The following is a 25,365-nucleotide window of genomic DNA, read 5'->3' as shown; positions in this document are numbered from 1 at the left end:
GAGGCCCCCCGAGGTCCCTCGGCACAACCTACAAATCGCACAGGCGACGAAAGCTGCGGCTATGGGGCCACAATCCCACAAACAAGGGGTTATTTTTGATGTCTGCTGCCCGACATTGAGGGTCAGAGATCCAAATAGGATTGAGTGCTCCCGGGTGGTACGGGTGGGTGAGTAGGGGTGTCTGGTGGTGGTGCCAAATAGAGAGACCCCAGAGTGAGCTGGGATCCTAAAAGCAACGACCAGAAATCAATGACCATCCCATGTATTGGTTTATGTTATTATTGCATACCAAATACTGTTATAAACGTTTAGTATTTCTATATACATTGATGATACTGATAATAATGACAAAAATTGTGTTGGTAGTTAAAATAATGTCATGTATAAGCAGGCAACGTGTTTTTTACCCAGACCCTGGTTGTCAACATTGTACCCACCATAGCACACCACCCAGTTGATCTCCTTGTTAAAATATCTTGCATACTGTATGACATTCAGGAGCCGATGAAGGCCCGAGAGAGCAGAGTTAAGTCCGGATTCCTTGTGTAGTCCCCGTGAAGGACAGTTAATGGCGGATTTCTTTACTGCACAGTTTGGCACACCCCTTTTTATTTTTTTTTACTGGGAGAGGAGAAGGCTTAACAGTTCAGAAACTAGTAATAAGCGCCATGTGAACTATACAGGTCCTTAAAATGAGCTCTCAGATGCTGTTTACAAGACCGGTACCTTTTAAGAGTCTGTCTTTTGCAACGGCGGAAAGTCAAATGGCCCTCCTCTTAATTATTGTCAGGGTGCATGATTTTTATGAGGACCAGTCACAATGCGATACACCTGACAATTTAATTTAGACTCTTATTAAAAGAGAGTGGTTGGTTCTGTCCATTTTATTTATTTATTTTCATTGTCATTTATGTATTTGTTTGTTTATTTATGTTTTTGTTTATGTATATACAAATACGAGGTTGACATTTGGGGATGCTGATAACATGATTGTGGCTTTGCGGTTTAGCAGCCTCTAGCACTTCTTACTATGAGGTGTGAGCTTTGGCAGTGTGGACGAGCATCGTGCTCCGTAGACCAGTAGCCAGTAGGTGGTGGTAGTAACACTAGTATGAATCAGACTCTTGTATTGGCCAATGATGTGTATGTCTAGGATCTTGGCTCAGTAACCAGGGGAAGGGAGAGGGGGAGAATTGGATGGAGGGTCCTTTGGTACACTGTGTTTCCTGTTAGTAGGCACTGGGGAACTCAAGCCTTTACAGAAATGACATGCTGCTGACACAGAGCTTCCCGGGAGCAGCTCAGTATAGCTGGATCTTATTGTAAAAGCTTGGGTAGCAATGTGTTTGACTTGAAGCACAATATACAATCAATTTAGAAAGCCGTCCCAATGAAACCATATGTTGATGGAACCATACATTGTTATTACAAGAATTTATAGTCAGTGCAGTACATCCCACTCAAATCTGGATGTTGGGAGAAAATATTTCAATATCGTGAATGGAAATGCAGTTAAACTTGGTGCTAGCCGGGCACTGTTTAGTCATGGATGGTCAGTGTTTAGTCAGGGATTGTCAGTGTCTAGTCAGGGATGGTCTGTGTTTAGTCAGGGATGGTCAGTGTTTAGTCAGAATGCACCTATCTGTCCCTCTGTCTGTCTGTTTCTTCTCTTTCAGATGACTGTGGATCAACCTGACCAACTGCAAGTTCGAGAGTGGTGAGTACCTCTCTCCCGTCCTCCTAACGATCAAACCTGATGATTAGCAAAGAGATATACACACTGAATGACTGAATACAGTAATGACTAATGATAATGGATCGTGCTTAATCCCTATAGAGCTGATCAATCAATGCCATTGTCTCCATGATGTAGTGCCATTGATCAAGCGTCATTAAAATATAATCAATTGAGCTTATTAACCTAGACCTATTGTGCTCTCAACACTCGTGGCCTTGAGCATCAGGTTTTTAGTATGAAGCAAAAGTGATTGACAAGCTGTTTTTTTTTTTCATATACTGTATTGCGATATTTATCAAATGCTGATCTAGTGTAATATTGTTATCCTGATCGGCAGTGGAATTAAGTGTCAAATTTGTTTAGTACTGTCACAGTCAAATGTTGGTACACCAGTGTGATGACAGATATATCCCTCTGACTATTTGACCCATCGTACAGTTTCAATGATACACACAGTTAGATATTGGAAGACCCAATGGTTCTGTCTTGTCACGTTGAAAGTAAAGGAATTATCCCGACACATCAAGTATTTACAGACTCTTCCAAGACGGTCTCGGCATAGGCCAATATGAATAGTTGGCTAACTTACACTACCGTTCAAAAGTTTGGGGTCACTTAGAAATGTCCTTGTTTTTGAAAGAAAATCACATTTTTTGTCCATTAAAATAACATCATATTGATCAGAAATACAGTGTAGACATTGTTAATGTTGTAAATTACTATTGTAGCTGGAAACAGCTGAAGGCCAGCATCCCGGAGTCGCCTCTTCACTGTTGACATTGAGACGGGTGTTTTGAAGGTACTATTTAATGAAGCTGCCAGTTGAGGACTTGTGAAGCAGCTGTTTCTCAGACTAGACACTCGAATATACTTATCCTCTAGCTCAGTTGTGCACCCCAGGCTTCCCACTCCTCTTTCTATTCTGGTTTGAGACAGTTTCCACTGTTCTGTGAAGGGAGTAGTACACAGCATTGTACGAGATCTTCAGTTTCTTGGCAATTTCTCGCATGGGATAGCCTTCATTTCTCAGAACAAGAATAGCCTGACAAGTTTCAGAAGAAAGTTATTTGTTTCTGGCCATTTTGAGTCTGTAATTGAACCAACAAATGCTGATGCTCCAGATACTCAACTAGTCTAAAGAAGGACCGTTTTATTTATTCTTTAATTAGCACAACAGTTTTCAGCTGTGCTAACATAATTGCAAAAGGGTTTTATAATGATCAATTAGCCTTTTAAAAAGCCTTTTAAAATTATAAACTTGGATTAGCTAACACAACGTGCCATTGGAACACAGTATTTCTGATCAATTTGATGTTATTTTAATGGAAAAAAAGTGTGCTTTTCTTTCAAAAACAAGAAGAATTCTAAGTGACCCCAAACTTTTGAACGGTAGTGTAAATGTCCAAAGCAATATCTTTGAGTTGAAGAGAAGCTCCGCCTCCAAAATTAGGTCATGGTGTGTTTAGTAAGGGCTGTATGACTTTCTGTGGAAGGGAGAGAGAGAGAGAAGGGAAAGGACTATCTGGGCTGGGGAAGAGACGCTAAGAGACCGGCTTTAGGATCATGGGCAAACCGCACGTATATACAAGCCCATAAAATTGTGGCATGCTTTGTTGGCAGAGCCAGACAGCGTTCAGACTGCTTTACATTCGGGGCATGTGATGAGAAGGCAGCTGTGCTGTGCCTCCTTTCCCTTCGCATAGGGATTTCCCACACTCTGTGTCTCTGGGTTCAAACAACATGCTATAAGTGTGTAAAATGCACAACATGCACTCACATGCAAACACACCCACACAGAGAGGGAGAACATGAGCAACCATGTACACAACCACAGAACTAAGCAGTAAGCATTGCGACCATATCCGATCTGCAACCACAGAACTAAATACAATTGTGTAGTCAAGTACACAGCCACAGATCTACACAATCACAAAACCCACACAACTACACAAGTCCTATCCATTACCACAACCTTTTCATTATGTTATTCACAAACCCAGTACTATACTACCGCACACAATTCAACACAACACCAAAGTAACCCTTGTGATACTCAACCAATGAACCACTTGTGATACACACATCATGAACCAAACCACACATTTCCTTCACTTCCTACCAATTGCAAATAAAGATCCTTAGATCCGTTCTCTAGTTGAGTGTCAGATGTAGATTATTATTTCCAGAAATTATTAAATGCATGTTCAGTATCTTCATGCGAAAATATTCTGAACGCCAAGAAAATATGATGTTGCTAATTTGGTATTGTCTACATATGGACAGTCTGTCAATGGTATCAAGACCAGTAAGTTGATACAGTACCATAATATGAACACATACTGATAATATGATGTAAAGTACCTTCAGAAAGTATTCACACCCCTTGACTTTTTCCACATTTTGTTGTGTTACATTTAAAAAAAAATTATTCATGGAAAATAAAACACTAATATACACTACATGATATAAAGTATGTTGAACATCGCGTTCCAAAATCATGGGCATTAATATGGATTTAGTCCCCCCTTTGCTGCTATGACAGCCTCCACTCTTCTGGGAAGGCTTTCCACTAGATGTTGGAACATTGCTACAGGGACTTGCTTCTGTTCAGCCGCAAGAGCATTGGTGAGGTCAGACACTGATGTTGGTCGATTAGGCCTGGCTCGCAGTCGGCTTTCCAGTTCATCCCAAAGGTGTTCAATGGGGTTGAGGTCAGGGCTCTGTTCAGGCCAGTCAAGTTCTTCCACACCGATCTCGACAAACCATTTCTGTATGGACCTCGCTTTGTGCACAGGGCCATTGTCATGCTGAAACAGGAAATGGCCTTCCCCAAACTGTTGCCACAAAGTTGGAAGCACAGAATCGTCTAGAATGTCATTGTATGCTGTCACATTAAGATATTCCTACACTGGAACTGAGGGGCCAAGCCCGAACAATAAAAAACAGCCCCAGACTATTCTTCCTCCCCCACCAAACTTTACAGTCGACAATATGCATACGGGCAGGTAGCGTTCTCCTGGCATCCGCCAAACCCAGATTTGTCCGTCAGACGGCCAAATGGTGAAGCGTGATTCAGCACTCCAGAGAACGTGTTTCCACTGCTCCAGTGCCCAATGGCGGTGAGCTTTACACCACTCCAGCCGACGCATGGCATTGAGCATGGTGATCTTCGGACATTGTAACAGTAATCGACAGCACCATGGTGAACAAAAGGACACATTTACAAATACAATCAGTGGGAATAGGGTTCAGGTGTGCGTAATGAAAGTTCCAGAAGGATCCGTGACAAGTTATGTCCTCAAACACTACAGTCCGCAAAAACACTAGAGTTTAACTATAGTAATAGCACAGTATTTAATTTGCATATACCCTGCCCATTCCCCTCCACCATATCCCAATTTGTGCCACACACAAGTGAGAAACCTACATGCCAAGTATAGGCCATTTATTGTGGTCCCTACTGGTTATAGAAAAGAGCAGAAGCTCTGAACTATCTGTTCAGACCCCAATCCTATCTACCTACATGTTATAGAAATGCAACCATGTTCTATGTTAAATATAATAAAACAAAAACACTAGTGTATACTACAGTCTGCAAAAACACTATGGTTTTCCCACTATACAGTGCCTTGCGAAAGTATTCGGCCCCCTTGAACTTTGCGACCTTTTGCCACATTTTAGGCTTCAAACATAAAGATATAAAACTGTATTTTTTTGTGAAGAATCAACAACAAATGGGACACAATCATGAAGTGGAACGACATTTATTGGATATTTCAAACTTTTTTAACAAATCAAAAACTGAAAAATTGGGCGTGCAAAATTATTCAGCCCCCTTAAGTTAATACTTTGTAGCGCCACCTTTTGCTGTGATTACAGCTGTAAGTCGCTTGGGGTATGTCTCTATCAGTTTTGCACATCGAGAGACTGACATTTTTTCCCATTCCTTCTTGCAAAACAGCTCGAGCTCAGTGAGGTTGGATGGAGAGCATTTGTGAACAGCAGTTTTCAGTTCTTTCCACAGATTCTCGATTGGATTCAGGTCTGGACTTTGACTTGGCCATTCTAACACCTGGATATGTTTATTTTTGAACCATTCCATTGTAGATTTTGCTTTATGTTTTGGATCATTGCCTTGTTGGAAGACAAATCTCCGTCCCAGTCTCAGGTCTTTTGCAGACTCCATCAGGTTTTCTTCCAGAATGGTCCTGTATTTGGCTCCATCCATCTTCCCATCAATTTTAACCATCTTCCCTGTCCCTGCTGAAGAAAAGCAGGCCCAAACCATGATGCTGCCACCACCATGTTTGACAGTGGGGATGGTGTGTTCAGGGTGATGAGCTGTGTTGCTTTTACGCCAAACATAACGTTTTGCATTGTTGCCAAAAAGTTCAATTTTGGTTTCATCTGACCAGAGCACCTTCTTCCACATGTTTGCTGTGTCTCCCAGGTGGCTTGTGGCAAACTTCAAACAACACTTTTTATGGATATCTTTAAGAAATGGCTTTCTCCTTGCCACTCTTCCATAAAGGCCAGATTTGTGCAATATACGACTGATTGTTGTCCTATGGACAGAGTCTCCCACCTCAGCTGTAGATCTCTGCAGTTCATCCAGAGTGATCATGGGCCTCTTGGCTGCATCTCTGATCAGTCTTCTCCTTGTATGAGCTGAAAGTTTAGAGGGATGGCCAGGTCTTGGTAGATTTGCAGTGGTCTGATACTCCTTCCATTTCAATATTATCGCTTGCACAGTGCTCCTTGGGATGTTTAAAGCTTGGGAAATCTTTTTGTATCCAAATCCGGCTTTAAACTTCTTCACAACAGTATCTCGGACCTGCCTGGTGTGTTCCTTGTTCTTCATGATGCTCTCTACGCTTTTAACGGACCTCTGAGACTATCACAGTGCAGGTGCATTTATACGGAGACTTGATTACACACAGGTGGATTGCATTTATCATCATTAGTCATTTAGGTCAACATTGGATCATTCAGAGATCCTCACTGAACTTCTGGAGAGAGTTTGCTGCACTGAAAGTAAAGGGGCTGAATAATTTTGCACGCCCAATTTTTCAGTTTTTGATTTGTTAAAAAAGTTTGAAATATCCAATAATTGTCGTTCCACTTCATGATTGTGTCCCACTTGTTGTTGATTCTTCCCAAAAAAATACAGTTTTATATCTTTATGTTTGAAGCCTGAAATGTGGCAAAAGGTTGCAAAGTTCAAGGGGGCAGAATACTTTCGCAAGGCACTGTAGTGATAATACAGTATTTAAACTATAGTATTTTTGAACGTGGGCCTGACAGATGATCAACCACTTCCCTGGCATGATGGAGCTGTGCAGGAAGAACATACTGGCTCGCAACATTTACTGCATGCTGAAGAGGTTCCCCAAGGAGTACAACATCTTCCCCCGCACCTGGTGATGCTTCCATTAGTCAATTGGCACTAACCTGGTTAAACCAAACTGAATGCTGCGCTCACCATCAGGGCATAACATTTACTTTTTTGTCCCCCCCCTAGCCACTGTAGGTTAAAAAATCTAGTCACTCAGATTTTCTTTCCAGACAAAATATTTTCTTGCAGCTAAAATTACACCAACAAAACACAAAAAATGGAATATCATGCTCTGTAATGTTTCTAAAACACTCTAATGTATTACTCGTAAGAAGTAACTAATGTGGTATATTGAATAATATATATTTTTCTTTTAACCAAAATATCACAGATGGGGAGAAAAAAAGTTAACCGGCCACTTTAAGACCGGGAAGTCACCGTGGTAGCGAGACTCAAGTCATGTTTGTGCCTGTGAGATTAAGGCTGCATTTCAAACTCATAAAAGACACCCTCCTCCATTTACCCTCACTTTATGCCCTTGGGGGAATCCCTGCGGCCATCTTTGTCGTCGGTCCAAACGATTAGCCATACAAGGGAGTTTCGCTACGTAAGCCCCTCAGCCCTCATTTTTGATCCAGTTTGCGAGTGTACAATTATGTTCACTTCGGAGCCTAAAACGCCCCATAATTCAATTTGCAATGATTGTACATCCGCTACGATAAGTCCGCCAAAACTTAATACCTCAATGTCAATATGGAGAAGATAACATACAAGTGTAAGTAAAAACAAATGTAAATAAGTTAGAAATTGTGTTATTAATGCACATGACAGATCAAACAATTCTTGTAAAAGTAATGATGTTTTTGTTTGGTTAGCTTTTGGAAATGGTATAAATAAAACATTTTCCTTCCGAAGTTCCAGCTAGGCAGTTAATTAATTTGCTAGCTATCATACAGTAGGCGTATATTAATAATTATATAGTTAATATAAGTAGACAAGCAATCCATAATTGATTGTAGCAATTGACTGTAAAATGAATTCCTTCCTCCCTTGCCCTGCAAGTGTAAACTCGTCAGATGTCATGATACGTCATCAGAAGTGTCCACTTAATTTGAGGGCTGAGGGGAGAGGGGGTTTCTTTTAAGTGTTTGGAATGCAGCCTAAATCTGATTAGTGGAGATTAGTGAAAGTGGTCTTCTCTTCCCTAGCAGTTTAAACTCAAACATAGAAAAACAACCTAGCTTGTGAACAAAACAATGTAAATTAGCCAGGAAACACAAGGACAAAGTCTCGCTGTGGCAGCGAGAGGTGGAGTAGGCTATATAGAATTTCTTTGACTTTGTGCGATTAATTTACCAGCTATGAAACAAAACTGTGCCAATGCTTTCAAAACAGCTGCTGCAGCATTTATTTGACTATAAATGTGATCATACTTGACTATTTTTATTCATAAATCAAATGCTTGCTTTGTGGAGCCCTGACCAACCCCCAGCGTGGCTGGTGAAATAAACATCTTACTCGACAATGCCAAAATACCTGTATTTGGCAGGCGCGGGTGTTAATTGTATGACCTGCTCACCATTCAATCTGGTTTAACCAGGCTAGATTGATACACCTTTTACATTAGATAATACACCCTTAACCTTTGATTGCATGATGTCTGTGAATGGAAATCCCAAACTCTTTCTTAGAGGACCGAGGGGAGACGGACACTATTGGCCCTGTACCCTGCGGTGTACTTTGGAATTTGATAATGCTGTCTATTTGTTATCTAAATCAAGGTTTCCCAACCTAGGGGACCTTACTTGATTAAAAAATATATATTGTTTATACTGATCTAAAGTAACGCAAAAATCTGCATTGATTTAGCCTAGAAACAAGCTGTAAAATGCCAGAGGAAGACACTGCTCAGATGCCCATGGGAATATCTTTGGTTTATTTCTATGACCTACAGAAGCTGACCTTCTAAAGTCAAAGAAATTTGGGAAGTGATCTTATACAATGTGTGACTGTGTCACTATCAATTGATCGAATCACTTTCTGTAAAAGATAATTAGTATAATTAAATTGAGGGCTCATATAAATTATCCTAATAAAACATATTTGGTAGCAGAAAAACATTTAGGGAAATCGGGTCGAGACTTTATTTTCCTTATTATTATTATTTGTGTGATTATTATTATTATTACAATTATTATGTTTTAGCATTAACTAGCCTACCAAAATATGTAATGAGTCTTGTTAAACTACATAGAATTGCAGGAAATAAGCTTCAAAACAAACATTTTCCTTTGTCCTTCAAATTAAACAAATTCAAGCTGGTGTTTTATTTAATATACACTATCTAAATATACCACGTTTTTATATGACATTTTTTAAATGTGAAAAAGGGGGCCCTGGGGGAAATGGTTGGGACCCCTGATTTTAAATCATTTATGAAAGTACAATAGGAGCAGGATGAACTTTATTTTATTTTATTGTACTGCATTTACAAGAAGATGTGAAGAAGAATATGCAGCTGTGTTGGAAAAGGATCTAAACATCTGTGCTTCTTTTTTTGGCAACTGAAGCCTTTTATAAAACTGCCTCTTGTATTTAAATGTCTTTGTTGTGTCCCTCCCACTCCCGCTCCACATTTACAGCGACTTCCAGGCCTACACCAGGGCCAAGAAGCACAAGATGTACAGTACCAGTCAAAAGTTTGATCACCTACTCATTCAAGGGTTTTTCTTTATTTGTACTATTTTCTATATTGTAGAATAATAGTGAAGACATCAAAACTATGATTTAACACTTATTTCAATGTCATTGGTCTTTCATGTTCATACTGTGTAGTTTTGTTAGGGATCGTATTTAAAGTTTCAAGTTTTTTATGCCACGTGCACAAGTACAGTGAATTGCCTTTCTGGCAAGCGCTAAACCCAACAATGCAGTATTCAATATTAATGTAGTGCGACAAATAACATAAGGTAAAACAAAAACACACAAGAAATTAAAATAAGAACACAATAAGTAATTTAGCTATATACAGGGTCAGTTCCAATACCAGATTTACAATGTGCTAGAGGGAGAGGGAGATATGTATAAGGGGTAAGGTGACTAGACCTCAGGATACAGTATATGATAAACAGTGTAGCAGCATATGATGATTGTACTGTATGTGAGTGTGTGTAAATGTGTCAGTCTAAATGTGTGTGCATGTTACGTGTGTGTGTGTTGGAGTGTGTGAATGTGCATAGAGACAGTGCAAAAATAAAATTAATGTATAGTACAATGTAATGTTTATTACAATGTAGGATAGAAATGCTAACATTTGTTTTCTGTCGGTATTGATATGTTGTACATCATCAGTATGTTGTAAACTTGTTCAAGGGGATTGAGACAGACAGGAACACAATCAAACACAGACACGCAGGCAGACGGACTTAAATAAGATAGACTGTCCTTGAACTCAGACCTACAGTGGGTGTGTTCAATCTTGCTCCTCTCAAACCGTATTTGTTTACCAGTGATATGGCCCCATTGATGACTCAAGCTACCGTTTTACTAGCTCTTGTCATAAAAGACTTAGCAACAATGCCAAACATTCAAACACTGTGAATGTACTCCTGTTCTCTAGTTCCTCTTCGACAGTCTCTATCTCACTCACTCTCCTCTTTCATGCATCTGACCAACTACACCATTAACAAACACAGTGAGAACTTTGTCTGGGACGAGAACGCTGTTAGCAAAAGGTGATCTATTGACACAAGTCTTCCTGGGCTTTCACTTTGATGCTGTATTTGACTATCCAGCTATGGTATTTCACCAAGGTGTTCCTGTAGCGTGGGTATTTACTCGTGCTTGGTTCCAGGAGTGAAAGGCAAGCACAATGTCTATTCTTTTAGGTATAAATTCTACATGTTTCCCTCTCATTAGGATAATGGCTCAATCCACTTGAGAAAACCCTGTCGGTCACAAAACAGACCATGCAAATGCGACCGGTGTCGGAATGAAGCAGCTAGAACAATTAATGTCAGTCTAAAAGCAATGACTCAGAGCTGTCAGTCATGTCCCACTCTGAGACTTATGGCCATCTCTGGCCCAGGTCCCCCGTACCATACTCGTATCAGTATGCAAGAGCCACAGCCAGGCTTGTCAGCAGGCCAAGCATCCAATCTTATTCGCAGCATGTGTCACGACTCAGGAGGCTGATATACTGCCGCTCATATTTCATCACTGCCTTGATATGTCAGGCGTATTTTTGCCCCCAAACAAAACTAACTGCAAGAACCTTAACAGTGTGGATAGAGTGAAAATGAAGTTGTCTGCAGTTGTACACACAGACAACATTGTGACAGTTGAAAGTGTTTTCGCAAGAAGAGGCAGCGGCATTGGAACAGGTCTATGACATGACGCACAACCGATACTGTATGTGGCGACATTCCTGTCTGTTTGAATGGTCTTTGTCATGCTCGCTGTCTTTCTCTCTCTCCCCCCTCCCCACAGGAAGTTGACCCATCTGCTGGAGACGATGCACTGATACGGGGAAGGTGTGGGCTGACATCGAGGATGTGGTGATCAAGGCTCTGGTCTCAGCCCACTCAGTGCTCCAGCACAGCTACCACACATGCTTCTCGTACCACGCCGCCTCCAACACCGCCACCGGGGCCTACTTCGGGATCCTGGGCTTCGACGTGCTCATCGACTACCACCTCAAGCCCTGGCTGTTCGAGGTGAGACCACACACACTCACTTGCTCATGTATTTGTACAGTGTGATATACTTGTGTATTTGTGTGTGGAGATCAACCACTCCACTAGCTTCACTACAGACTCCAGGCTGGACAGAGAGGTGAAGGACAGGCTGCTGTATGACATGATGGTGCTGATTAACCTGGGGGCCTGTGACTGACGCAAAGCCACTGAGGAAGAGAGGAGCAGGATCAGAGACTGGCTGCAGCACATCCGCTCCAAGGAGACACGGTGTGGTGAGGACCCTGCAAAACTTCAGTCACAATAGAGTCACAGCACAGTCATTGTAGTCACTTCACTGAGTCATGATAGAGTCACAGCACATACAGTGGGGCAAAAAAGTATTTAGTCAGCCACCAATTGTGCAAGTTCTCCCACTTAAAAAGATGAGAGAGGCCTGTAATTTTCATCACAGGTACACTTCAACTATGACAAACAAAATGAGAGGGGAAAAAAATCCAGAAAGTATTGAGATAAACATTTGTTATTGACCAAATACTTATTTTCCACCATATTTGCAAATAAATTCATAAAAAATCCTACAATGTGATTTTCTGGATTTTTTTTTCTCATTTTGTCTTGATGTTTTTCATTCATATCACAAACCATTGTTTAGAAAATCATGATGAAAGTGGCCATTTCAGGCCTGTTTTAGACCTGCCTCTTGTAAAATCCTGTTATCAGTGAACCGTGCATGATACAAACAACATCTTTGTGTCGTTATACTCCTTATAGTTGTAAAATATGGACTATGTCTAGATTAAAATGAAAAAAGAACATACATTTTTTTCAACATTGAAACAATCAATATGAATACCTCAAAAGTACCCTTTTTTGATTTTGCTCATTTTTATAGACATTGTTTAAAACAATGTACTCTACAAGTACATCACATTTCAAGAGCGGGTGTTCTGCTACTTTTGATGTTATGATACATCTTATGAGCACTATGAACACAGTGAATGGGAAAATGGATTCAAAGGGAACGCCCTCTGCTGGTGATTTGCTGAATGTGATTAGTTAATAACCTATAATGTCCATTTCTATATATAAAATGGGTCATATCTTCGAAAGTAGCAGAGCACCCACACTGGAAATGTGAGGTGTTTGAAGAGTATATTATTCCAAACAAATTAAAAAAGGGTACTTTTTGAGATATTTGTATTTTTGTTTTATGTTTAATAAATTAATGTGAAACATTGTATTTCAGAATTCAGACATACTCCATATTTTACAGCACACTATCAGGAGTATAATGACACCAATATGTTGTCTGTATCATGTGCTATTCACAGATCATAGGGTCTTACAGGAGGCATGTGTAGGTCTAAAAAGGGCCTAAAATCTCCACTTCCATCATGACTTTCTCAAAAATGGTTTGTGATACAAATGTGAAACGCATATCAAACATCCTTCCTCCCAATGATGCTTCTATGTGAGAATTGCCAGAACAATCTGATATACCAAAATTATTTTTGGGACTTCCTGGCATGGGACTTCCTGGCATGGAATCACCAAATTCCATGCCAGGTGTTTGTCACAGTGCCACCTATTGTCAAGACTGACTTACAGCAATAGATAAGCAACATGGCAGCCTAGGTGAGCACTTATCCAAATTGAGTCATAATACAGTCTGCTGCTCTTGAATCACAATAGTCTGCTGCTCTTGAATCATAATAGTCTGCTGCTCTGGGTCATAATAGTCTGCTGCTCTGGGTCATAATAGTCTGCTGCTCTGAGTCATAATAGTCTGCTTGTCACACGCTGATCTGTTTCACCTGTCTTTGTGTTTGTCTCCACCCCCCTCTAGTTGTCGCCCATTTTCCCATTATCCCCTGTGTATTTATACCTGTGTTCTCTGTTTGTCTGTTGCCAGTTTGTCTTGTCAGGTCTTACCAGTGTTCTTTCCCGCCTTCCTTTTTCTCTAGTTCTCTGCCTCCGAGCCTGCCTGCCATCCTGTACCTGGCTGACTCTGACCTGATCACGAACCCGTGCCTGCCCTCTGCCTGCCCTGTGTTTCTAATAAATAATCTGAGAACTGTACTATCCGCCTCCCGTGTCTGCATCTGGGTCATATCCTGAGTCTGATTGTACAAACTGGCCATGACTAACCCAGCAAACTCTTACCAGCTCTGCAGCGCCATCTCCTCTCAGGGAGCCACCATTGGAAGACACGAGGAGTTACTTCAAGTACTTATGGAAGGATTCCAGAACTTGGCGGTACACCAGGACTGTGCCTTCAACACACTTCAACACATTGCTGGAACAATTCCTCCCGATTGTCTGTGAGGCAGCCCACCACTACAGTAATCCCCCAGACTGTCAATTACCCCACTACCACTGGCGTTTCTCCCCAATCTCCCCCTGGCTTCCCAAGAACCTTGCATACTTCCTCCGGATCGCTACGCTGGAGATCCGAGATTCTGCTGGGCGTTTCTCTCCCAGTGTTCTCTCATCTTTGAGCTGCAGCCCTCTTCATTTGGATGCTACCCTGGTGTCGGAGCAGGAAATCCCCACACAACCCCTCTCCATTCCCATGGACGTCAGAGCATTGGATGGGCGCTCTATTGGCAGAGTCACCACACCACGTGTACCATTAACCCGAGAGTGTTGGGTAATCATGGTGAGTTTATGCAGTTCCTGCCCATCGAATCCCCTCATGCACCTGTGGTTTTGGGGTTTTCTTGGCTCTCTTGCATATCAAAGATGATGGTACAATTTTTTTTTTTAAAGAATGTTTTTTTCTTCTTTGTATTACCTTTTACCAGATCTAATGTGTTATATTCTCCTACATTCATTTCATATTTCCACAAACTTCAAAGTGTTTCCTTTCAAATGGTATCAAGAATATGCATATCCTTTGTTTCAGGGCCTGAGCTACAGGCAGTTAGATTTGGGTATGTCATTTTAGGCAAAAATGGGGGGGGAAAGGGGGCGGATCCTTACGAGGTTAATAGTCTGCCTTGACTGAGTCATAATAGAGTCAGTCTGCTCTGAGTCATAATAGAGTCTGCACTGAGTCATACGTCATTATCCAAACATAAAATGAAAAAGTAGCACAGAGAAAATGTAATTTTACCAAGCCCATTCCAATGTCCTCAAGGAGCAGAGCCAGCAGCAGAACTCCAGTGTGGAGCGAGACCTGAGCTATGAGGGCCAGCACCTGGGCGGCTTCTGCAGGATCTTCCCCCGCCAGGGATGGGAGGAGTACGACAAGTACCTCAAACACAGCAGCTCCCTCTTCCAGGAGACAGCTGCCACCAAGGCCAGAGAGAGGTGCACCAGGTAGACACACACACACACATCACTCACACGTTAACAAGTGCCCATTCACACCTGCATACAACATCAGTTCCAACCTCAGTGCCATCCATAATGTGTGCATGCAGGTTTACTGGATAGACTATACACATAGTAGGGATGTTTCTGTCCATGTGTGGCGCAGACCGCAGTGCTTGTATACAGGTTTACACAAAGTATACTCAGGAACATTTCTTTGTGCAGAGAGCAGTTGCAGGAGCCCCATGAGAAACATAGCCAGAGCAGGTGTCAGAGACTGGGCCTGCTGGGGGAGTCAGCAGGAGACAAGGGTAAAATCCACAAAGCACCCCTCTGCCCCATCCATCCCAATGTGAGTACTGTCTGCTGCCTGCTGCTGTGTCCTATACTTACCTTAACCCCCCAACAAAAAAAATATGTATGTTTCTGTTACCTGATCAATAAAACAAACATTGCATTGCCTCCTCAACTCAAAATAAACTTTTTTATGGCGTTGCGTTGTAGCCTCTGGCCTGCTCCGCTCACTTCCTCCCAGGGTGACCCAGGCGCTGGAGGAGGGGGAGGAAGAGCATCTCAGGGGGCTGCAGCTGAGGGCCAGCCTGCTCAGAGACCTGGGCAGACCAGGTGTTCGTCACAGTGCCACCTATTGTCAAGACTGACTTACAGCAATAGATAAGCAACATGGCAGCCTAGGTGAGCACTTATCCGAAGTTCACAGGAGTCAGCTGTGTACGGTACTATGCATATATGCTGTGCACAGACAGGCACATATAAATACCTGAGAAGCTTTTTGAAAGATGTCAGATTATACAGGTTCAAAGGTTAGTAATTATTATTCTTTAGATTCCAATTTAACAACAGGAAAATAACATGTTTCTTTAACAAAAGGCCCAAAAATATTTCCTTCAAACATCCCATTACTGTAAATGTGCAAATACCATGTTTTCTACTAAAGATTGAACCAAGCCTTTATATAGGCCTATCCATAAATCCAAACACACATGCTATTTTAATAGCCCATAAATGCAAACATATGTTTAGTCATTCAAAATTCATTAAAAACATATTAATATTCCCAGGGGTGCATAGTTATAATCTCAGAAATCAGAACTTCAGAGAGCCCCCAGAAATGCTCAATCATTACAGTCCAGATATACTCATCTACAAGAGAAGAACATCGACAACAACACACAAGGGCATCACATAAGGCCAGCCATGTCTACACTCTAAACTAACAATACTACTACTTGTTAGCCACCCAAAACCCCCATTAGAAAAGTGAATAGAAGCTTGAGAGCTCTACCACAGGGGTATCAAATTCAGGGAGGGCCGAGTGTCTGCAGGTTTTCGCTACCTTGAACTTGATTAATAAATTAAGGTCATTGACTAGTTAGGAACTCCCCTCATGTCTTCATTGGACACATTGAAAGGACACAACCAAAATCAGCAAACACATGGCCCTCCAGGAATTGAGTTTGACCCCCTGGAGTCGTAGGGTGACCGCTGCAGTGCGACCGCTGCAGTGCGACCGCTGCAGTGCGACCAAAGGTAAGGAGCCGTCAGTTCTGTCTGAGTGTCACCCTCCCAGTACTGTTATGTCTCAGCCCAATTGGCCCTGGCGGGACCAAGACTGACACCCCCAGGGGCTGGGCCACAGTGTCTCCACCGCTGCAGTGCGAAGGGGGTTTTGGGTGGGGGTGCTTTGTGGATTGGGCATGTGCCCAAAGTGGGAGTCAAGTGCACCTATTCGGAGTGAACGATGTTTCCTCTTACCCGGTAAGTGGACCAGTACCTATTTCACTTCTTCCTTTTTCTGTGAGACCTGCTTGCCCCACGTCGATGTTGATCCGCTTAGCTACTCCATCCTTTGTTCCTTACTGTTTTTCACATTTTGACTTGGTCTAAATGTCACTCAGTACTTAAAACGTACATCAAATAGTTAATACTCATCTTTTGTTTTAACTTTATATAAGCTCTCCCTATCCTTTGTCATACATACTCCTCACCTAACATTTTCCCTCCCTCCCTCATCTCTAGTCAGTACCTCGCTGGGTAACCACAACAACAGCAGCTCTAACGGGCCCTTTGCTGAAATGCACGTGTAAGGCCCTCCCCCTATCACCCTGAGGCTGCCCCACCCAAGGCTGCCCCACCCTGAGGTATGTGAAGGACCCAGCAAGTGTTTGTGGTAACAAATGTCGCCTCTCTTCAGGTTTTGGGCAAACTGGTAATACAAGGTGGGTGAAATAAGATTTTCCCACACCTGTTGGGGAAACCACAGCAGCTGTCTTAGTCTTCGGCCGTGACCTAATGTGAACACAGCGCAAGGCTCTCACTCCAGCAGCCCACTTCCGGCTGCCGCAGCTCTCCAGCGGTAGCTTTGTGGCATCGTAGGGAGTGATGAAGATATACCAGGCTACAAACCAGACCGTGGTCAACCGCTGTGATTAGGCAGAACACCAGACCAGGAAGCACCTTGTTGACAACAAGGCCATCGACCACAATCACTCAAGGGACCTGCTCTAAGAAGAAGCTCTGGACTTAGATAACGGCAAGGCTGCTGACCCTTCCATGAACCAGCCAAACCAGCCAATCTGACTCGTTGAGACTGTATGTTGTACTGGTCAACATAACTACAGGCATGCTTGTGGATTGCATGCTGACACTTGTTTTTACTCTGCCAAAATGATTTTGTCCAGATGAGAATGTGGATGGAACATTGGTTCATCTGTCAAGCCTCATCAAGAGACATTACTCCTCAATAATAATAATAATACCTACATGTTTCAAGCAGACCACCATCGTCCTTGTGCCCAAGGAAGCGAAGGTAACCTGCCTAAATGATTACTGCCCCGTGGCACTCACGTCGGTAGCCATGAAGCGCTTTGAAAGGCTGGTCATGGCTCACATCAACAGCATCCTCCCGGACACCCTAGACCCACTCCAATTCGCATACTGCTCCAACAGATCCACAGATGACGCTATCTCAATTGCACTCCACACTGCCCTTTCTCACCTGGACAAATAGAACACCTATGTGAGAATGCTGTTCATTGACTACAGCTCAGCGTTCAACACCATAGTGCCCACGAAGCTCATCACCCAGGACAACAACCTCTTCCTCAATGTGAGCAAAACTAAGGAGCTGATTGTGGACTACAGGAAAAGGCTGGACGAACAGGCCCCCATTAACATCAACAGGGCTGTAGTGGAGCGGGTCGAGAGTTTCAAGTTCCTTGGTTGACCACAATCTATCGTGGTCCAAACATACCAAGACAGTCTTGAAGAGTGCACGACAATACCTTTTCCCCCTCAGGAGACTGAAAAGATTTGGCATGAGTCCCCAGATCCTCAAAAGGTTCTATAGCTGCACCATCGAGAGCATCCTGACCGGTTGCATCTCCGCCTGGTATGGCAACTGCTTGGAATCTGACCGTAAGGCGCTACAGAGGGCAGTGCGAACGGCCCAGTACATCACTGGGGCCAAGCTTCCTGCCATCCAGGACCGATATACTAGGCGGTGTCAGAGGAAAGCCCATAAAATTGTCAGACACTCCAGTCACCCAAGTTATCGACTGCTCCCTCTGCTACCGCACGGCAAGTGGCACCGGAGCGCCAAGTCTAGGACTAAAAGGCTCCTCAATGTCTTCTACCCCCAAGCCATAAGACTGCTGAACAATTCATAAAATTGCCGTCGGACAATTTATGTTGACCCCCCCCGCCTTTTTGTACAGTGCTGCTACTCGCTGTTTGTTTGTTACCTATGCATAGTCACTTTGCCCCCACCTACATGTACAGATTACCTCAACTAGCCTGTACCGGTGCCCACTGTATATAGCCTTGTTATTGTTATTCTTGCTGTGTTACTTTTTATTACTTTTTTTTATTTTTAGTCTACTTGGTAAATATTTTCTTCTTCTTCAACTGCACTGTTGGTTAAGGGCTTCTGCAGTTGAAGTCGGAGGTTTACATACACCTTAGCTAAATACATTTAAACTCAGTTTTTCACAATTCCTGACATTTAATCCCAGTAAAAATTCCCTGTGTTAGGGCAGTTAGGATCACCACTTTATTTTAAGAATGTAAAATATCAGAATAATAGTAGAGAGAATTATTTATTTCAGCTTGTATTTCTTTCATCACATTCCCAGTGGGTCAGAAGTTTGCATACACTCAATTAGTATTTGGTAGCAATGCCTTTACATTGTTTAAATTGGGTCAAACGTTTCGGGTAGCCTTCCACAAGCTTCCCACAATAAGAATTTTGTCCCATTCCTCCTGACAGAGCTGGTGTAACTGAGTCAGGTTTGTAGGCCTCCTTGCTCGCACACGCTTTTTCAGTTATGCCCACAAATGTTCTATATGATTGAGGTCAGGGCTTTTTGATGGCCACTCCAACACCTTGACTTTGTTGTCCTTAAGCCATTTTGCCACAACAAAATTATTCAGCCCCCTTAAGTTAATACTTTGTAGCCCACCTTTTGCTGCGATTACAGCTGTAAGTCGCTTGGGGTATGTCTATCAGTTTTGCACATCGAGAGACTGACACTTTTTCCCATTCCTCCTTGCAAAACAGCTCGAGCTCAGTGAGGTTGGATGGAGAGCATTTGTGAACAGCAGTTTTCAGTTCTTTCCACAGATTCTCGATTGGATTCAGGTCTGGACTTTGACTTGGCCATTCTAACACCTGGATATGTTTATTTTTGAACCATTCCATTGTAGATTTTGCTTTATGTTTTGGATCATTGTCTTGTTGGAAGACAAATCTCCGTCCCAGTCTCAGGTCTTTTGCAGACTCCATCAGCTTTTCTTCCAGAATGGTCCTGTATTTGGCTCCATCCATCTTCCCATCAATTTTAACCATCTTCCCTGTCCCTGCTGAAGAAAAGCAGGCCCAAACCATGATGCTGCCACCACCATGTTTGACAGTGGGGATGGTGTGTTCAGGGTGATGAGCTGTGTTGCTTTTACGCCAAACATAACGTTTTGCATTGTTGCCAAAAAGTTCAATTTTGGTTTCATCTGACCAGAGCACCTTCTTCCACATGTTTGCTGTGTCTCCCAGGTGGCTTGTGGCAAACTTTAAACAACACTTTTTATGGATATCTTTAAGAAATGGCTTTCTTCTTGCCACTCTTCCATAAAGGCCAGATTTGTGCAATATACGACTGATTGTTGTCCTATGGACAGAGTCTCCCACCTCAGCTGTAGATCTCTGCAGTTCATCCAGAGTGATCATGGGCCTCTTGGCTGCATCTCTGATCAGTCTTCTCCTTGTATGAGCTGAAAGTTTAGAGGGACGGCCAGGTCTTGGTAGATTTGCAGTGGTCTGATACTCCTTCCATTTCAATATTATCGCTTGCACAGTGCTCCTTGGGATGTTTAAAGCTTGGGAAATCTTTTTGTATCCAAATCCGGCTTTAAACTTCTTCACAACAGTATCTCGGACCTGCCTGGTGTGTCCCTTGTTCTTCATGATGCTCTCTGGGCTTTTAACGGACCTCTGAGACTATCACAGTGCAGGTGCATTTATACGGAGACTTGATTACACACAGGTGGATTGTATTTATCATCATTAGTCATTTAGGTCAACATTGGATCATTCAGAGATCCTCACTGAACTTCTGGAGAGAGTTTGCTGCACTGAAAGTAAAGGGGCTGAATAATTTTGCATGCCCAATTTTTCAGTTTTTGATTTGTTAAAAAAGTTTGAAATATCCAATTAATGTCGTTCCACTTCATGATTGTGTCCCACTTGTTGTTGATTCTTCACAAAAAAATACAGTTTTATATCTTTATGTTTGAAGCCTGAAATGTGGCAAAAGGTTGCAAAGTTCAAGGGGGCCGAATACTTTCGCAAGGCACTGTAGATACTTTTGTACCTGTTTCCTCCAGCATCATCACAAGGTCCTTTGCTGTTGTTCTGGGACTGATTTGCACTTTTTGCAACAAAGTACATTCATCTCTAGGAGATAGAACACATCTCCTTCCTGAGCGGTATGGCGGCTGCGTGGTCCCATGGTGTTTATACTTGCGTACTATTGTTTGTACAGATGAACGTGGTAACTTCAGACATTTGGAAATTGCTCCTAAGGATGAACCAGACTTGTGGTGGTCTGAAGGTAGGCCTTGAAATACATCCACAGATAATCATCCAATGGACTCAAATAATGTCATTTAGCCTATCAGAAGCTTCTAAAGCCATGACATCATTTTCTGGAATTTCCCAAGCTGTTTAATGGCACAGTCAACTTAGTGTATGTAAACTTCTGACCCACTGGAATTGTGATATCGTGAAATAATCTGTCTGTAAACAATTGTTGGAAAAATGACTTGTGTCATGCACAAAGTTAGATGTCCTAACCGACTCGCCAAAACTGTAGTTTGTTAACAAGAAATTTGTGGAGTGGTTAGAAAACTAGTTTTAATGACTCCAACCTAAGTGTATGTAAACTTCCGACTTCAACTGTTAGTAAGCATTTCACGGTAAAGACTACACTTGTTGTATTCGGCGCATGTGACAAATAAAGTTTAGTCCTGTAGTCTGAAGCACTGATTGTTATCCACCGCAGTATTTATATCTCATTTGTGGAACTGACTGCTTGGCTGGCTGTCTGGCTGGCTGTTAGAATTAGTAGGAAACACAAGGGGAAGCATTTTTTTTTAAAGAGAGAGATCTGGTAACTGAAAGTAGAAAAGGTAGGCCTCCATTTGGATACATTACATTGAACGTAGTTATTGTTAGTTGTTGAACACAATCCAGAACTCCAGAACCTCAGCATCTTTTTGTGAATATATCTCTTGTCAAGTCACATAGTTGTCATTAATGTCATATTTACAGTATTAAGTATATTTGAAAGTACTTATAAATTCTTAATTTGGCTGTTGGTTTACATTGTATACCGTATTAACTTGATGCCATTTCAAGGCCTTGGCTGTGAACCAATCCAGACCTTAAACAATCTCTTACTATTAGGCTGCATGTTGAAAGTAAAGGTATAGAAAGCAGTCTGGTTACAGAGCATTGTGACTGTTGATTCCATTAAGACAAGAGAAAGAGACAGAGGCTACGTTAGCATGTCGTTAGCATGTCCAGCAGCAGGATGTTGTAAATATCACATAGTGGCGTTCCCCATACACAGGCAGAAATGCTGGGCGGGAAGCAGAGTTTTTACTGTTTGCTCTTTCTTTCGCTGCTTGGTTTGCCCATAGTTCTCCAGTTAGAGAGCTTTTCTTTCCAGTGTCTGTCTGATCTTATTACCCATGCAGACTTCCAGAGGGAAAGAGATTCCCCTCTGTCTGTTCCCATCTAGTGTTTCAATGGCATTTACAGAGGCCGTTCCCTTGCGCTTCATTCCTCAGTCGCTGTTCATATGAAAGACAAAAGACTTTGCGCTCCGAACCCTGAGATTGTTCTTTGAGTCCTGAGGGATTGTGCAGATCTGGAGTAGCGTTGGTCAAGAAGACGGTATGGGATTGTATTTCAGGCAACAGGGCTTCACAAGAGTTTTTACTCGTGTCTTACGCCAGGACAGACTGGCCATAATGCATAAGGGTGGTGATTGGGAGACCTTGGACATCATTGCTTCTGTGACTGACATGGATAGGACCGCAAGGTCTCCTCCAGAAATGCAATTCTCCATCCCCTTTGGTCCCAATAAAAGCTGACACCATTCCTGCGGGTTGTGCCTCACAGGCAATTTTAATGAAGGTAAATTGCTAACTAATTTATCCAAGAAATAACTGCTTACAAATGTATTCAGTCATTTCATCCAAGGGCACGATGACCACTCATGACTACTCATGATTTATTATTCTAATACAATATTGCTGACTTTGCAACAACTTTTTATTTTAGTTCCTTTCCCAATGCTGATACTACTGTTATATATAATGTGACCTCGAAGGTCTTGGTAGACAGTCATATTTAGTCAGGCAAACACATGATCACAACAGAGCTGTAGAGATGAACCCTAGACAGAAGAGCCTTCACAAATGGCTGCTCTTCCCCTTGGTGTCCCGCCAACATAAGCTGTATTCAGACAGACTAATCTCTCCCTATACTTTGTTAAGCACCTGTGCAGGTGTGGAGACCACAGGGTAATCTAAGCCACTGCTGGCCTTTAGAAATCATCTGCCCAGTCATTATGAGTGCTTAGTTAAAAGCAATCAATCTAGACTGATTTCATTTGAAAGGACCATAGGTTTAAAAACTTCCGTTGAACTTCATTTGGTTACCTTAATGCACCACAAAATGTACTATACAGTAGCAAGCGCTTATAGTGCGGCAGTTATTGGTTTGTTTTTGTTCTTTAAGTGCCAAATAGATTTTTCTGTGAACTGTATCCATATCACTGTAAAAGTTCTTGCTTCCAAAAAGACGTGTAATAAAACATTCTTACACATACTGTAATATATTCTAAACCGCTCCTGTAGGTAAATCATTAAAGTAGTGTTTGATCTGCATTTGAGAAGGGTGTTCTCACCAAGTTTTAAGACTTGCGAAGTAGGATCAACCTTTGTTTTCCAGTAGCCCAGTTTATCACCTTTTCAAGGGACAGACTTGCAAAGAAACGGTTGTCTGGATACTCAGTGTTTGGGACTACAGTATAGAAAGAATGTTGTTCTGTTCTTCTTGATAACAGCACAGGTTGAGTTGGAGCAGAGTGTGTTGCCCTGATGGTCAACTTGGTAAACCAGTCCTCCAGTCTGATTATCAGGGCTGTGTTCCAATTGGTTGGTTTTGTGTCTATCTCAGCGGAGGGTGAACTCTTCCATCCATGTTTCTGTTTTACAATGTTAACAGAGCTTCATTACAAACATTGTTTTGGGGATTTCTGTCCAAAACATTTTATTACCACTCCACTAACCATTTACAAGATGTGGAGGGTTGTTGTGCTTTGCAGTTTCACGTAATGGCACACAGCTGCAAATGTGTCCAGCAGTAGGCTATTCATTTGTTTTCAGCTTCAATGAGAGTTGGATATTTTGATATTGTTTTATTCCCGGACATACAGTATAATATTACTTTGATTATGGCATACATCGGTGAGGGCTTCTATTAGTCATGTTAACCGTTCTGTCCATCGCTCTGCCCTTTTTTAATCTGTTCATCATTGTCTTCCTATCTGTTGATGTTTTGGCCTGTGCTATAATTGCTCTATTTTTAGCCTGGTAAGAACATGCAGCTTCTGAATGTGTAATACAATCTGTAATAACAGGGCACCTTAATGTCAATAAATAGCAATAATGTAATTGATAGCCTCTGTGTCTACAGTCTGTCTGGGATTACTGCTGAATCAGACAAAGAACCACGTGCAGTAATCTAAACAAGGTATTGCTGCCCTAGACCAAGGAACTGTTAACAGATAAGACACAGTTATATGATTAGAATATAGGTTCTATGTGTGCAATTGAACCATTCAAAAGTACATTGACAATGTAGATTGATTTTAGTTTATTTAATTTACTTTGTAAAAGTATGCTTGACAGAGTAATATAGGTCATTGTTGATACAAACGAGTGTACTCAATCCCAATTTGCTCTTTTAAAATATTGAACAAGAGATTTCTCATAAATATGTATTAACTCAAATATTTCATCACATATTCCGAAAGGTGGAAAAGAAAATCGTATGTGCACATTGCGCCATCACATATTCTGGTACCGTATGCATTCTCTTCAATTCTAGACAAAATAATAGAATAGTGCAAACATTAGAAAAACACACTAGCAACAGTAGTTTCTGTAAAGCCATTTCTCCAGTGTTGAGATTCATACTTGATTATCAGAGCAAACAGTGAAATAGGAGAATTTTTATGACTGAAAAGTTTCAATATATATATTTTTTAATATATATTGTTTCACCTGCAATGTCTAATTGGACATTCTACTAATGGATCTTCTCTGCCTTTTAGTGAATTGGCAGTTAGAATGAAGATTCTCGTTTTTGGAGCTAAAGAAAATGCAGTTACGACAAAAGGAACTTTTTTTTTACTGCCTCAAGGTCATCCCCAGTGTTAGGCTGGAATGTTTCAAGGTCATCAATCTGGAAAGTTGTTGCATTTCACATGAATAAATAAAACAGTATTAACAACCCCAGCTGTGTTATTACAGACAGACACATGCAAATCTAGAGCACCAACAACATGGAAAGCTGGATCAAATTGCACTCCTCCAGGGAGGGCAGTTTATCTGATCATGAGGTGTGATTGTGCTCAATGTACTGTCACCACCATTGGCTTCATATCATAATTTCCTGGTAGCTACTGCAGGGAACT

The 25,365-nt window shown here is 41.8% G+C and overlaps 1 long non-coding RNA gene across 1 annotated transcript; it reads left to right on the top strand.

Annotated features, from left to right (window-relative positions):
• The first annotated feature begins 995 nt into the window (after positions 1–995).
• LOC121841052 lies at positions 996–13,790 on the top strand. Its single transcript, XR_006080092.1, has 3 exons — positions 996–1,717; positions 11,562–12,042; positions 13,735–13,790. It is a non-coding gene; the product is annotated as an uncharacterized LOC121841052 (long non-coding RNA).
• Positions 13,791–25,365: the final 11,575 nt, after the last annotated feature.

This window comes from Oncorhynchus tshawytscha, linkage group LG27 (genome assembly GCF_018296145.1).
Source record: "Oncorhynchus tshawytscha isolate Ot180627B linkage group LG27, Otsh_v2.0, whole genome shotgun sequence".
NCBI lineage: Eukaryota > Metazoa > Chordata > Actinopteri > Salmoniformes > Salmonidae > Oncorhynchus > Oncorhynchus tshawytscha.
This window is presented reverse-complemented; position numbering and strand designations above follow the sequence as displayed.